General features: G+C 42.7%; 1 long non-coding RNA gene across 1 annotated transcript; it reads left to right on the top strand.

The window, feature by feature from the left end:
* Nucleotides 1-782: 782 nt before the first annotated feature.
* LOC126493592 (uncharacterized) lies at nt 783-4,246 on the top strand. Its single transcript, XR_007589835.1, has 3 exons — nt 783-2,352; nt 2,583-3,576; nt 3,894-4,246. It is a non-coding gene; the product is annotated as an uncharacterized lncRNA (long non-coding RNA).
* The last annotated feature ends 8,977 nt before the right edge of the window (nt 4,247-13,223 follow it).

Here is a 13,223-nt window from a genome sequence, read left to right as displayed (position 1 = left end):
GCTCTCCTTGGAGCACATCTGGGGACCATCTGCAGTGTCCAGTGACACTGTGACGTCACCCTGAGCACCACAGTCATCAAGGAAGTCCTTTACTCCCCGGGTGTACCCTAGATGTACCATCGAACATGCTGCTCCACCTCCCCATCCCCCGTGGCTCTCAGGACTAACTGCTCATCAGTTGTCTGCAGAGCTTGTCCCCATCAAGGCTGTCGGCTTGAACTCGCTCTGGTTCTGACCTCAGCTTCTTCCTTTAGTTCTTCCTTAGGCTGCATTTTCTTCTCCTGGAAACCTTTCCACTGCCCCATGTCTGAGCTGCTGAACCCTTCCTGTGCCCTGAACATTCTGGTTGCACTGTTGTGGTCCCTGGCTACACATTCAGCTCTGGTAGGGGAGACCCTGTGTCTCCATTAGCCTCTGGGTTTCCCCACTCAACTCCTGAACCCAGGAAAGGGATCTCATGGGGACTTGAAATGGCCTAGGTCCTGGTCCCTGGACTTGTCTGAACTTGAGCTTAGAAATGTTTTTCTTCTCTTTTAGGAAGTTCTGAGGGAAGCCAGGCTCATGGGAGTCGGGGCTAGGAGGTTCTGGGAGGATTGACTTCTCCCCTATTCTGGGTGCGGTGTGGGTCTCTTTGATGTCTCTTCCCTGCTCCCTTTCTGTCCTGGGGCCTGGAGAGACAGCCTGCCTATGCGGTCAGTTCTGTGGCCTGGGCTGAGGGATATCCTGAAGTTCTGCTGCTATACCAGGGAAAGGGTGGCATGGATTCGTCCATCACTTACTGTAAGACTTTAAGACAATCCTGAAGCCATTTTTGACAATTCTGAATCCTCTCAGCCTCTGTGCCATAGTGCTTCCCCTCCTCCCCTGGGAACCAAGGACCTAACAGCTACACTTGCACGTACTCAGTTCCTGAACAATTACCCATATACGTATGCTTTGGTTCGGTCCCCTGGGAAACGGGGTCAAAATGACCTCTTACCTCATCTGATCTGGCAACAGCTCTCCAGTCAATTATTGGTAATAGCCCTTTCAAATAAGCCAATCAGAATAGTCAAAGAACAACCCCCCTTGCTTCTGTGGCCCCTTTAAAAGTAGACTGTACCCGCTATTCGAGGTCCCTCGGCTTCCCGAATGCTGGGGGACCCTGTCATGACAGAATTAATAAAATCCTCATGCTTTTGCATCGGCTGTAGTGTGTGAGATGGTCTCTGGGGGCGACTCCTTCTCGGTGTTTGGACGCCAGAGTCCAACATTTGGTTCCCTGACCGGGAATCGAGTCGCTCCCAGACACACTCTAGACCCAGTTGGAGGTATAAAGAAACGAGCTCATTTTTATGTCTGTCTGTTTGTATATTGTGTTTCTGTTTCTGTGTATTATAAATTAGTAATCTGAGAATTGTACCTGCGCAGGGCTAGTATTTGAAGGGGACCAGGCAGTGGGACAGACGTGTCCGGGAACACTCCCTGGCCCAGCCATGGAGGACGCTTCACTGGCAATTTGTGAAACTAGGAGCAACTAGGTCATCTTAGTTTCTAGGGAGTGTGGCCCTTATTGCCCACTCCCTTCCAGGTTCGTATCAGTTTGTTGCCGCGCGGCTTCTGATTTTGAGTTTATGTCTGTCTTTTTGTTCTTGTGTATTTTCAGTTCTACACCAGAGTGGTGGTGAGAGCACCAGCTTCTGGTTTTGAGTTTATGTCTGTCTCTTTGTATTTTTTGTTTTTGTATGTCGGTTTGTCTTTGTTAAAATCCACCTGCAGGAATTCAGAACCTGGCACCGGCCCCCTGGCCATCATTAGTTTCCCTGATTCCGAAAGCAGCCCCACTGCTGGAGGAGATGGTGGCTGCCCCTCCCCAAGCCCTTTGTCTTCTCTCTTTCCTGTACAGGAGCAAAAGAAACCCAGAATCCAGGCACCTCTGGTTCTTCCTGATATCCAGCCGAGCATGACAGACTTCTCCCTCCTCCTCCCCTGGAGGAAGCACTTCGTTCCTGAGGAGCCCCGCTGGTCTGGCCCTAGCCCTGAAAACTTCGGTACTCAGCATCCACACTGGGACAGGGGAAGGATGAGAATGACTTCCCAAACATTTCCCCTTCACTCAGTAGCAGGCCAATTGCAATACTGCCTTTTTCTGCTTCTAATCTTTACTTACAACCCTTCCTTTTCTCGGGACCCTCAGACAGTGACCGGGCTTATAGAATATGTTCTGGTTATTCATCAGCCCACTTAGGATGATTGCCAGCAGCTCTTATAGGTGCTCCTAACTACAGAGAAAAAAAGAATGTCCCAGGAGCTGACAGCAGGCCAACCCAATCACCGGACAAGAAAGAGGATGGGACTTCAATACTCCAGCTGGTAGGGAGCAGCTTCGTCTTTATTGCCAGAGTCCAGTTGGCGGGTCAAAAAAAAAGGGGGGGGGGTTGCAAAGCACCCCACTAATTTGCTAATTTGGCTAAGGTAAGAGCAAAGGTCTGATAGTACTCCTACAGGATTTTTAGAAAGACTATTAGAACGGGACAGGATGTAAACCCATTTTGATCCCATGGCAGCAGATCGCCAAGCCAATGTAATAATGTCTTTTATAGGCCAGTCAGCATCAGACAGCAAGTTGCAGAGAATGGAGGGGCTGCAGAGATGCTCCCTCCAGGACTTAGTAAAAAAAAAAATTAGACAGATAGGGAGGCAACAGAAGACGACAGCTGCAGAGACTGCGCACCTCAGACAGAGCAGCCCCTGAATGGCCAAATGCAGACTTCAGTGAGGAGTGGCCCTACAGGACTTTGGGCTCGAGACACTCCCAAAGCAGCTGCTGAGCAGAAGCAGGTCGGAGAACGGCGCCAAGCACAGCCGGCTACTGAAGCGGCACTCTGCCCACCTGAGAGGCCAACGCAGCAGCCACAGTGATAGTACTGAAATTCCCCCCCCCCCTTGCTTATGCTGTGCACCCAGGTGTTCGATTCTGGGGTGTACGGAAAAAAAGGGGGAGGGGTTACCCCTCGCTATATCTAAAGCATTTGACTATGGACACAAGAACTGCTGATTATTCCTGAATGTCCCACGCTTTTATTAAAAAAAGACCTGTTGGAGACTTTGATTTCCCCTACTGTTCTCCAGGACTGTAAAGAAAAGCAGGCTGCTCTCTGCCTTCGCCATGCCCACCTTGCTGAGGAAGGCTTTGCAGCCACTGCTGGCTGAATCCTCCCAGCTGCCTTGGTCACAGCCCAAGCCTGGGAACTCTGCTTACAGCCACCTGCCCCCGCAGGTAGCAACTGACTGAAGCGAGGAGGGGCCCGGGAGGTTCCGGAGCCCAATTCCAAACAGCCTTCCCGAGCTGCTTGCAAGTTTCACAGAGAACAACTGCTCCCAGCTCCCAGACCGCAGCTATGGAAAGCTTGGGGTTCAGCAATGCCCAAGCAGAGCCGGTTTTGATGGCGCATGCTGGTAAAAAGGCAGGGCAGCAATGGTAAATGAGCTGAGCAGTCTACTTAAAGGGACATCACCTGGATGGCAGAGAATCTTTTTCTTACCAGGACTAAGAAGATCAAAGAAGAAATCTTCTCGAGGTTTGGCCTGCTCAAGGTAATCGAGGTTGATGGTAAAACTGCCTTGTTGCTCAAAAAAAGTCAGGGCATAGGTAAGACTGGAAAAAAAATTACATTGTGCATACAGACCCCAGAGTTCAGGACAGGTAAAAAGGATAAATAAAGATCCTTACCAAATTAGCCTTTGGAGTCTGGCACTAGAGACTGGGTACAGCTCCTTCCCCTAGCCCCGTTCTGTGTATGAAACACCCCGTCTCAGCTTGGACTAACCCCCTATGAGATCCAATATGGGGGACCCCCTCTTAGTTTCCTAAGGCCCCTCATGACCCATTTGCTCACAAACCTGATCTGCAGGCGCGGTTGAAGGCTCTCCAGATCTCCGAGCCCAGGCATAGAGACCCCTGGCCACCCTGACACCTGGAAATCTCGCATTCGTTCCAGAATTGACGCCTGGGGTATATCCGGAGGGACATGAGAAAAGCTGCAGCACCCCACAGCCAGAACAGCAGCTGCCCGCTCATACCTGCAATCCATGCCTCCTCAAGCCCTTGCTTTGATACCCCTGCCCTTACCCCTGATTTCTGTCAACTAGTAGCAGGGCTAGCCTCCTGGGATATCTGAGATACATATCCCCCACAGCTGACCCTGGAGGCTGGCAAAAGATTTTCCCCTGGAGGAAATATTTAAACACTGGGGTTCAGACATCTCCCCCACTTGTCTCCTAGGGGCGAGAGGCGGGACTGTCTCCATGGGTGTCGGGAAGGACTTGGGACATAAAATGGTAGAGTCCAACATTACCTGGGAGGAAGTCATGCCTACCCATGTTTAGGAGGCTCGGGAGGGTGCTTTGGTCCAAGTTCTACCATTCCTGGACATGTGTCTAAGATTTTGACTAAGTGGGAGATTTTCTCCATGTTTAAGTGTCCTCATCCATAAGGAAACTCTAACAACAACCCGCTGTGGTAGCTGGGTCTGTAACCTCAGCATTTAGGAGGCTGAGAAGAGGATTGCCACGAGTTCAAGGACAGTCTCGGCCACATAAGTGAGTTCCAGACAGCCCACGTTACAGAGTGAGACCCCTCCTCAGGACAATCAGATAGACAAACAAAACAACAATAACAAAACAAAACAGTCACTGCCTCTCAATGCACAGCACAATCCCAGATAGGGCAATTCAGCTGAGTTGTTTCCAAAGATGCTTTCCTTCCCCTCCATCCTGTGAGGACACCTTCCTTGGCAACTGTGCTTTGGTGGGGTCCTAGGGGAAGGACCCACAGTCTAACTCAGCTGGGGGTGATTGTCCGGGGGTGGAGTGGGTTCTTAAATGCCCATGCAAAGCACAGATATTACAGAAGCTGGCTTGGGGATCTCCTTGATTGCCAGGGCCTCCTTTGTGCCTCTAGTGGGGGACTTGTATTTCTTTAATTAAATAGTTAAATTTGAGCCTACAGGGTCTTGCTCTTCAGACTGGCCTGGAACTATGTAAACCAGGCTGTGCTCCAACTCGTGATCACCTGCCTTAGCCTTCTAATACTGTGATTATAGACGTGAGCCATCACACCAACCAAAGAGGGGATTTTCTACATCATCATTATCATTATTATTATGTGTGTTTTAGGTCAGGTGACATCTTTTGGGAGCTAATTTTCTCTTTCCACATGTTGGGGATGGGAACAGAACGTTGATCTCTGGGTTTGTGCAGTTAAGTGCTTTTACCTACTGAGCCATCACCCTGACCCCAAATGAAGAACTTCTTAATGGCCTTGTCCTGGAGCACACTGGGTCCAGTCCATTCCATGCAGCGAATTGTACATATCCACCACCTCTTTCCACAACTCTGATTCCTTTATTTGTTTACCACCCTGGAAGTGAGGACCTGAGAGAACTGAACTGACTTAGGAAGGAGTACTTCCTGAGAAGAGAACTGCAGCCATGGGCCTGCAACAGCAAGAAGCAGGGAGGCAGCTACCATCCCTCCAGGGAGCCAGCTAGCTGTTTCAGTTACCTGGGCCCAAGAAGACTTCCAGTGTTAAACCAGGACTGGGAGGAGCAGGCATCGACCATCCTGTATAGCGATGAAGAGACACGAGACAAGGCAGGAGCAGAGAGCTGTTTCTGCAACAGTGGGAGGGAGCTGCAGTGTGAATCCATGGAAGTCTGGGAATGGTTCTTAAAAATTTATTTAGGTACAAAATAGGGGTAAGCGCTCACTGATACTGAATGGGTTAGGCACCACCGCTGCCTTCGTCTGGTCGTTCTGCCCGGAGGTGAAGAAGCAAGCCGCCTTCTCTGCTCCAAACCACCTAAGAGAGCGTGAGGGAAAAAGAGTGAGAGGCCCATTCCCTCAGCTTTATAAGTTGTCATGTAGGCAGAAAAGACTGTGGTGATATTTCATTTGTATTTTAATAAATAAAGCTTGCCTGAAGATCAGAACACAAAACAGCCACACTAGTTAGCCATAGAGGCCAGGCGGTGGTAGTGCACACCTTTAAACCCAGCACTAAAGAGGAATATAAGGTAGGATGAGACAGGAACTCTCTCTGTCAGACTGAAGATTTCATAGAGGTAAGAACTCTCTAGTGCCGTGGCTGTTTTGCTTTTCTGATCTTCAGGTTGAACCCGAATATCTGTCTCTGAGTTTTTATTATTCATGTTACATTTGGCATCCATCATTTGGGGTATGAGTTCATGAAAAAGCTGTTTGCCTATGGCTTTTTAGCCACTGGCACAGGCTGGAGCTGCACAGGGGCTCCAGTCCCATCTGCCTAGGCTTTCTTTTCTTTTCCCCTCAAGCTTCTGAGTTTGGGATTTGGCCCTAGACTGGATGGTTCTGCCTTCGGGTAGCCCCCCAAATCCCACGCCACACATACTTTTTCCAAACAATCCCCTGTGCATTTTTTCAGACCCCCTCCCTCCACTGTGTGATGCAGGCTCTCCCTGAACCATCTTCTTGGGCTGCTGCCAAACTTGGTACTTGCCTTGAAGTCCAGTCAGGCTTTTACTGTTGTACACAGCAGCAATAAGCCTCACATCTTCATCAACATCATCTGTAGATGTAAGACAACTGGGAATTCTTAAAGGGAGGAATCAGTTAAAAGAGTTTTTTCCCCACATTAAAAATGGGGAAAACTATTACAATGGAGGGATTTGGGTTTCTGTATGATAATATGCTAGACAGTGATTAAAAGAAAGGATAGCTAATTTAGATGGGATTTATGTAATGTCAATTGTAAACATTATCATCTTTATTAGCATTTTTGTCTTATCACTAAAAAATTTGATGAATCTGAGTGCTAAGATATAGGTCCTAGAAAAACCTTCTAAAACAGATCACAGAGTTATTCAAATCCAGACAGAGGAATTTAATGGAGAACCAATTTCAGTGTTGCATTATAGAATAGAGAGGAACAACCTAAGGTTTTCTTTTTTTTTTTTTTTTACCAGTTCTAGTATCTTGTATTTATTTATTTATTATTTATTTCTTAAAGATTTCTGCCTCCTCCCCACCCCCGCCTCCCATTTCCCTCCCCCTCCCTCAATCAACTCCCCCTCCCTCATCAGCCNAAGTCCAAGGTCCTCCCCCCTCCGTCCATGTCTAGGAAGGTGAACATCCAAACTGGCTAGGCTCCCACCAAGCCGGAACCATTTACAGATTTCTTACAAAGATCGACTTCAGCAGTAAATAGAATGATACTAAATACAGAAGTTAGACAAATAATAACTGAATCTCTGGCTTTTGAAAATGTCAATTTCTATGCAAAAGGATAGATAATTAGGACATTAAAGGCAAGGTCAGCACCTTTGGAGGAATGGATCCGAGATACAATTAATATTGAATCTCATGACCATGATGATATGTGGATAAGAGAAGTGGTTGCCAGAGGTTTGAGGAAAAATCAAAATGTCAAATGTTATAATTGTGGCAAACAAGGTCACCTTAAAAGGGATTACAGATAGGGTGTTCCTAGAAACAATGTTTTTTTTCCTAAGAATAATCCATTCAGAATGCCCCTCCCTTCTGGATTATGCAGGCCAATGAAGAATATTCAAGATAATCCTTTGCCATCGGGAAATGCCATGAGGGGCCTCTCTCAGGCCCCTATGCTAAATCTGGTTCAGTTGTTTCCTGTCATCATAGAGGAAACTTCCTAGAGCAATTAAAGAGCTTAATGCTTATTGTAAAAAAATACACTGCTCTGGATGACTGAACAGCTATAGAAGAGAGGACAAAAAGTTCAAAAGAGACCATAAAGCGAGTATATTGACAAACTTCTATAAATGAACAAAAATCAAAATTAAAAATAAGAATAAGTGATGTTGTCATTAAAGGTCTGGTAGACACAGGTGCAATGCAACAATAATTTTATCAGAATCTTGGTATCCAAATTGGCTTCTTCAGGATGTTCAGTTTTTAGGGATCAGAACTTTATCTCAGATAAAGCAGAGTGTGAGATGGGTCGAAAGTACAGGGCTAAAAGGACAGAGAGGAATATTAAAACCATATGTGACTAACACAGCAATGAATTTGTGGGGACATGATTTGTTACAGCAATGGAATACTCAGATTAACAGTCCCCAGTCATAGAAACAAGCCATAGATTAATGTATAATTCTTGGAAAAATATTACAAGATATTATAAAGAACTATCACTGACCATTCAGGTTGTACAAGAACAGGGCACAACAGCTGCTGATATTTCAAAGGCACCAACATCCCTTTCTTTAAAATTGTTGACAGAAAAACCTGTATGGATTAAAAATGGCCTTTAAAAATAGAGAAACTGCAGGTTTTAGAACAGCTGGAACAGGAGCAACTAGATGCTCAGCATATTGAAGGATCAACCGGCCCTTGGAATTCTCCTGTATATGTTGTTAAAAAGAAATCTGGAAACTGGAGAATGGTAAAGATCTAAGAAATGTTAATAAAGTGATCTGCCAATGGCTCTCTACAGTCTGACATTCCTTTCCCTTTTCTATTGCTTGAAGGATGGATTCTTGTAGTTATTGATTTAAAAGATTGTTTCTTTACTATACCTTTACAAGAAAAGACAGAGAAAAATTTGCCATCACAGTGCCTACTTATAATAATTCTCAGCCTGCTAAAAGATATCAATGGAAGATTTTCCTACAGAGAATGCTAAATAGCCCCATCCTGTGCCAATATTTTTAAGTCAGCCATTGGAAATGATATGTAAGCAATTTCCTGAATCTGTAGTTTACCATTACATGGATGATATTTTGCTATCTGATTCAAATGTAGATACTTTAGAAAGAATGTCTAAAGAAGTAAAGAAAATTTTGTCTTATTGGGGATTATGAGTTGCTCCTAAAAAAATACAAAGAGGATATTTTATTATTTAGACTACAAAACAGGTTTATAAAAAATTAGAACCCAAAAAGTGCAAATTAGGAGAGATAGACTGTAGACTCTTAATGACTTCCAAAGATTTCTAGGAGACATTTACCATCTATGGCTCACTCTTGGGATAAAACTGGATGACCTGATTAATTTAAACAAAACATTAGATGGTGACAAGGGCTTAAATAGTTCCAGGGAATTATCAACTATAGCTGAGAGAGAATTGGCTTTGATTGAAGAGAAATTATAGAAGACACATGTGAATTATGTGGATCTGAATTTTTTTTTGCTTCTGGATTTTTTTATTGATTTTTATTGAGTTCTACATTTTTCTCTACTCCACTTCTGCCTCTTCCCTCCCCTTCAACCCGCTCCCAAGGTCCCAATGCTCCTAATTTACTCAGTAAATCTTGTATTTTTCTACTTCCCATGTAGATTAGATCTATATATGTCTTTATTAGGGTCCTCCTTGTTGTCTAGGTTCTCTGGGATTGTGATTTGTAGGCTGGCTTTCTTTGTTTTATGTTTAAAAACCACTTATGAGTGAGTACATGTGATAATTGTCTTTCTGGGTCTGGGTTACTTACTCAATATGATGTTTTCTAGATCAATCCATTTGCCTGAAAAATTCAAGATGTCATTTTTTTCTGCTGTGTAGTATTTCATTGTGCAAATGTTTCACATTTTCCTTATCCATTCTTTAGTCAAGGGGCATTTAGATTCTTTCCAGGTTCTGGTTATGACAAACAATACTGTTATGAACATAGTTGAGCACATGTCCTTGTGGCATGATTGAGTATCCTTTGGATCTATACCCAAAAGTGGTATTACTGGGTCTTGAGAAAGGTTGTTTCCTAATTTTCTGAGAAATTGCCACACTGACATCCAAAGGTCCTGCACCAGCTTGCACTACCACCAGCAATACAGGAGTGTTTCCTTTTCCCCACAACCTATTCAGCATAAGTTGTCATCAGTGTCTTTGATCTTGGCCATTCTTACAGGTGTAAGATGGAATCTCAGAGTTGTTTTGATTTGCATTTCTCTGATGGCTAGGATGTTGAGCATTTCCTTAAGTGCCTTTCAGCCATTTTAGATTCCTCTATTGAGAGTTTTCTGTTTAGGTCTGTACTCCATTTTTTAAATGGATTATTTGTTCTTTTGATGACCAATTTCTTGAGTTCTTTATATATTTTGGAGATCAGACCTCTGTCTGATATGGGGTTGGTGAAGATCTTTTCCCATTCTGTAGGCTGTTGTTTTGTTTTGTTGACTGTGTCCTTTGCTTTACAGAAGCTTTTCAGTTTCAGGCAGTCCCCTTTGTTAATTGTTTCTCTGGGTGTCTGTGCTACTAGGGTTATATTTAGGAAGTGGTCTTCTGTGCCAATGCATTAAAAAATGTACTTCCCACTTTCTCTTCTATAAGGTTCAGTGTGACTGGCTTTATTTTGAGGTCTTTGTAGATCTGAATCTTAACTGCATTCTGGTCATATTATCCTTCCAATATTCCCCTATAGGAATTTTAATGCAGAGGGAATATAGTATCTTAGAATGGATGATTATTCCACATAAACTGAGTAAAACATTAAAAACTTAGGAGGAAAAGGTCTCTGAGTTAATTATAAAAGAAAATTGAGACTTCATTAATTAGTAGAAATAGACCCAGCAGAAATTTATAGTACCTTTTAATAATGATGAAACTGACAAATTATGGGAAAAAGTGAACCCAGGCAAAGAGTATAGTAATTTTTTTTGGGAGAGATGAACAAGAACTATCCCAAAGCAAAAGAATCCAACTTATAAAGAGAACTAACTAGATTCTTCCTTGCATTGTACAGGACACATTGCACAATAACTGGAGCCCCTAACATTCTACACTGATGCAAATAAATCATGAAAGGCTGGTTACAAATCTAAGTAAAGTGGACCAAAGCCCTTATGTTCTGTCCAAAAGTCAGAATTATATGCTATCCTCATGGTACTAAAGGATTTTATTTATTTATTTATTTATTTATTTAAAGAACCTCTCAACATAGCTACCAATTTTCAATGTACAGAAAGAGTTGCTCTGAGCCGGGTGGTGGTGGCGCATGCCTTTAATCCCAGCACTCAGGAGGCAGAGGCAGGCGGATCTCTGTGAGTTCGAGACCAGCCTGGTCTACAAGAGCTAGTTCCAGGACAGGCTCAAAACCAACAGAGAAACCCCAAAATGAAAAAAAAAAAAAAAAAAAAAAAAAAGAGTTGCTCTGCATATTGAAACCACTGAATTTATACTAGGTGAAACAGAATTGACTTTATTATTTATTCACTTACAAAATTTATCAGGAATAGGAATTATCCCATATACATAACACACATCCAATCCCATATGGGTCTTCCGGGTTCTTTAGCATAAAGTAATGCAGAAATCAATCAATTATTGATTGGAAATTTGTTGAAGGCCTCAGGATTTCATCAAAAACATCATCTCAATAGCACTTTAATATAACATGACAACAAGGAGGGAATTATAAGGAAATGTCCTACTTGTTCTTTATACAACCAAACACCAATAACTGCAGGAAGTAACCCAAAGGGTCCTCAATGGAATGAAATCTGGTAGATGGATGTGTTCCATTTTGTAGAATTTGGAAAAGTAAAATATGTACACCACACCATTGATACCTGTTCAGGTTTTCAATGGGAAACTGCTTTGAATGCAGAAAAGGCTGATACAATAATCATACATTTGCTAGAAGTTATGACCATCATGTGTATTCCTGTACAAATAAAGACAGACAATTCACCAGCATATGTCTCTAACAAAATGAAATAATTTTTTGCTTATCATCATATAAAGCATATTACAAGTATGCCACACAATCCTACACATCAGGCAGTTATAGAAAGAACAAATCAAACTATAAAGGATATGTTAAATAAGCAGAAGTGAATGAAAAATAACCCCAGAAATATATTACATAATGCTCTATTAACTTTAAATTTTCTGAATGCTAATAAGAAAGGAACGGCAGATGCAGACAGACATTGGATAGTAGAAGAAAACCTACAGAATTAAGTCAGCTGATATACTTTAAAGATGTACTGACCTCCTAATGGAAACCAGGACATGTGATACATTGGGGAAGGGATTTCGTTTTTGTTTCCACAGGAGAAGAAAAGCTATGGATACCATAAAATTTGATAAAGATTCAATTTGAACAAGAGACACCTGTTGTTAATTAGAAGAGATGATAGTTCATCAAACAGCATGGTTGTTTAATCTAAACAAACCTATACAACTGATAAATTCTTTTCATTTGATCAGCTATAACTTGCCAAAAGAAGAACTCCCCAAAATTAGGGTTGGGGAAGGTTTTTGTTTCTGTCTTTTCAGGAAAAAAAAGGTATCAAGCTGAGGAATATGAAGACCACTGGACAAATGAGACATCTCAAGGAAAGGACAAATCATCCAGAAAAAAATGTCTCAAGAAAAAGAGTAAATTGGTCTGCTGGTATATCATATTTCCAATGAGATAAAATTTCATAAATCTTCCCAAATGTTTGTTTCTGCTATTCTCTACAGACATATAATGCATTTTTTTGTAGTCCCAGTCCAATTAAAGATTAAACCTGGCCTTGAAGTTGGGGTGTGGCTCTCTCCTCTAAATTCAAGCATGCTTATCAAAGTGAAATCCAAATCTCTTTCTCACGTCAATAGAGCCTCCTGATATGGGGCAGAAGAAAAACAAATATTTAAGGATGACTTCATTGCCACTCATCTCACAATCCTTTGGTTTTATACTGACGCTTTAACAATTTTTTAAGGTGTATGATTTTTTTAAAAGATTTATTTATTTATTATATATACAACATTGCTTCCATGTGTGCTTGCATGCCAAAAGAGGGCACCTGATCTCATTACAGATGGTTGTGAGCCACCATGTGGTTGCTGGAAATTGAACTCAGGACCTTCGGAAGAGCAGTCAGTGCTCTTATCCTCTGAGCCATCTCTCCAGCCCCAAGGTGTATGATTGTTAAGATTAATACATACATATTAAACTTTTTGTCATGATATTAGTGGTCATATAGAGTACTAACTAATTCTAGAAAAATATTTCATCTACATTTCTGTGCATGATTTTGGTTTTGATTCTCTAGTTTTCTGCAGTGAACCATGAGTACACCTTTTAAGTCTCCATAAGGAGGATGTGGTCCCCCAATGATAATTCCTCCAGGACTATGATAACACCACTAAGCTGACAAACACCAACGATAGACTTTGGACTATAAACTGCTCAGAACAATTTTGAGGTAGCTAGCTGAGATGATCCAGCCTAACAGACTAT

The sequence above is a fragment of the Alexandromys fortis genome, unplaced genomic scaffold, assembly GCF_014885135.2.
Source record: "Alexandromys fortis isolate MF-2015 unplaced genomic scaffold, M_Fortis_MF-2015_v1.1 scaffold_348, whole genome shotgun sequence".
Classification (NCBI taxonomy): Eukaryota; Metazoa; Chordata; class Mammalia; order Rodentia; family Cricetidae; genus Alexandromys; species Alexandromys fortis.
Note: the sequence above shows the minus strand (reverse complement) of the source record. Positions and strands in the feature narration are given on the sequence as shown.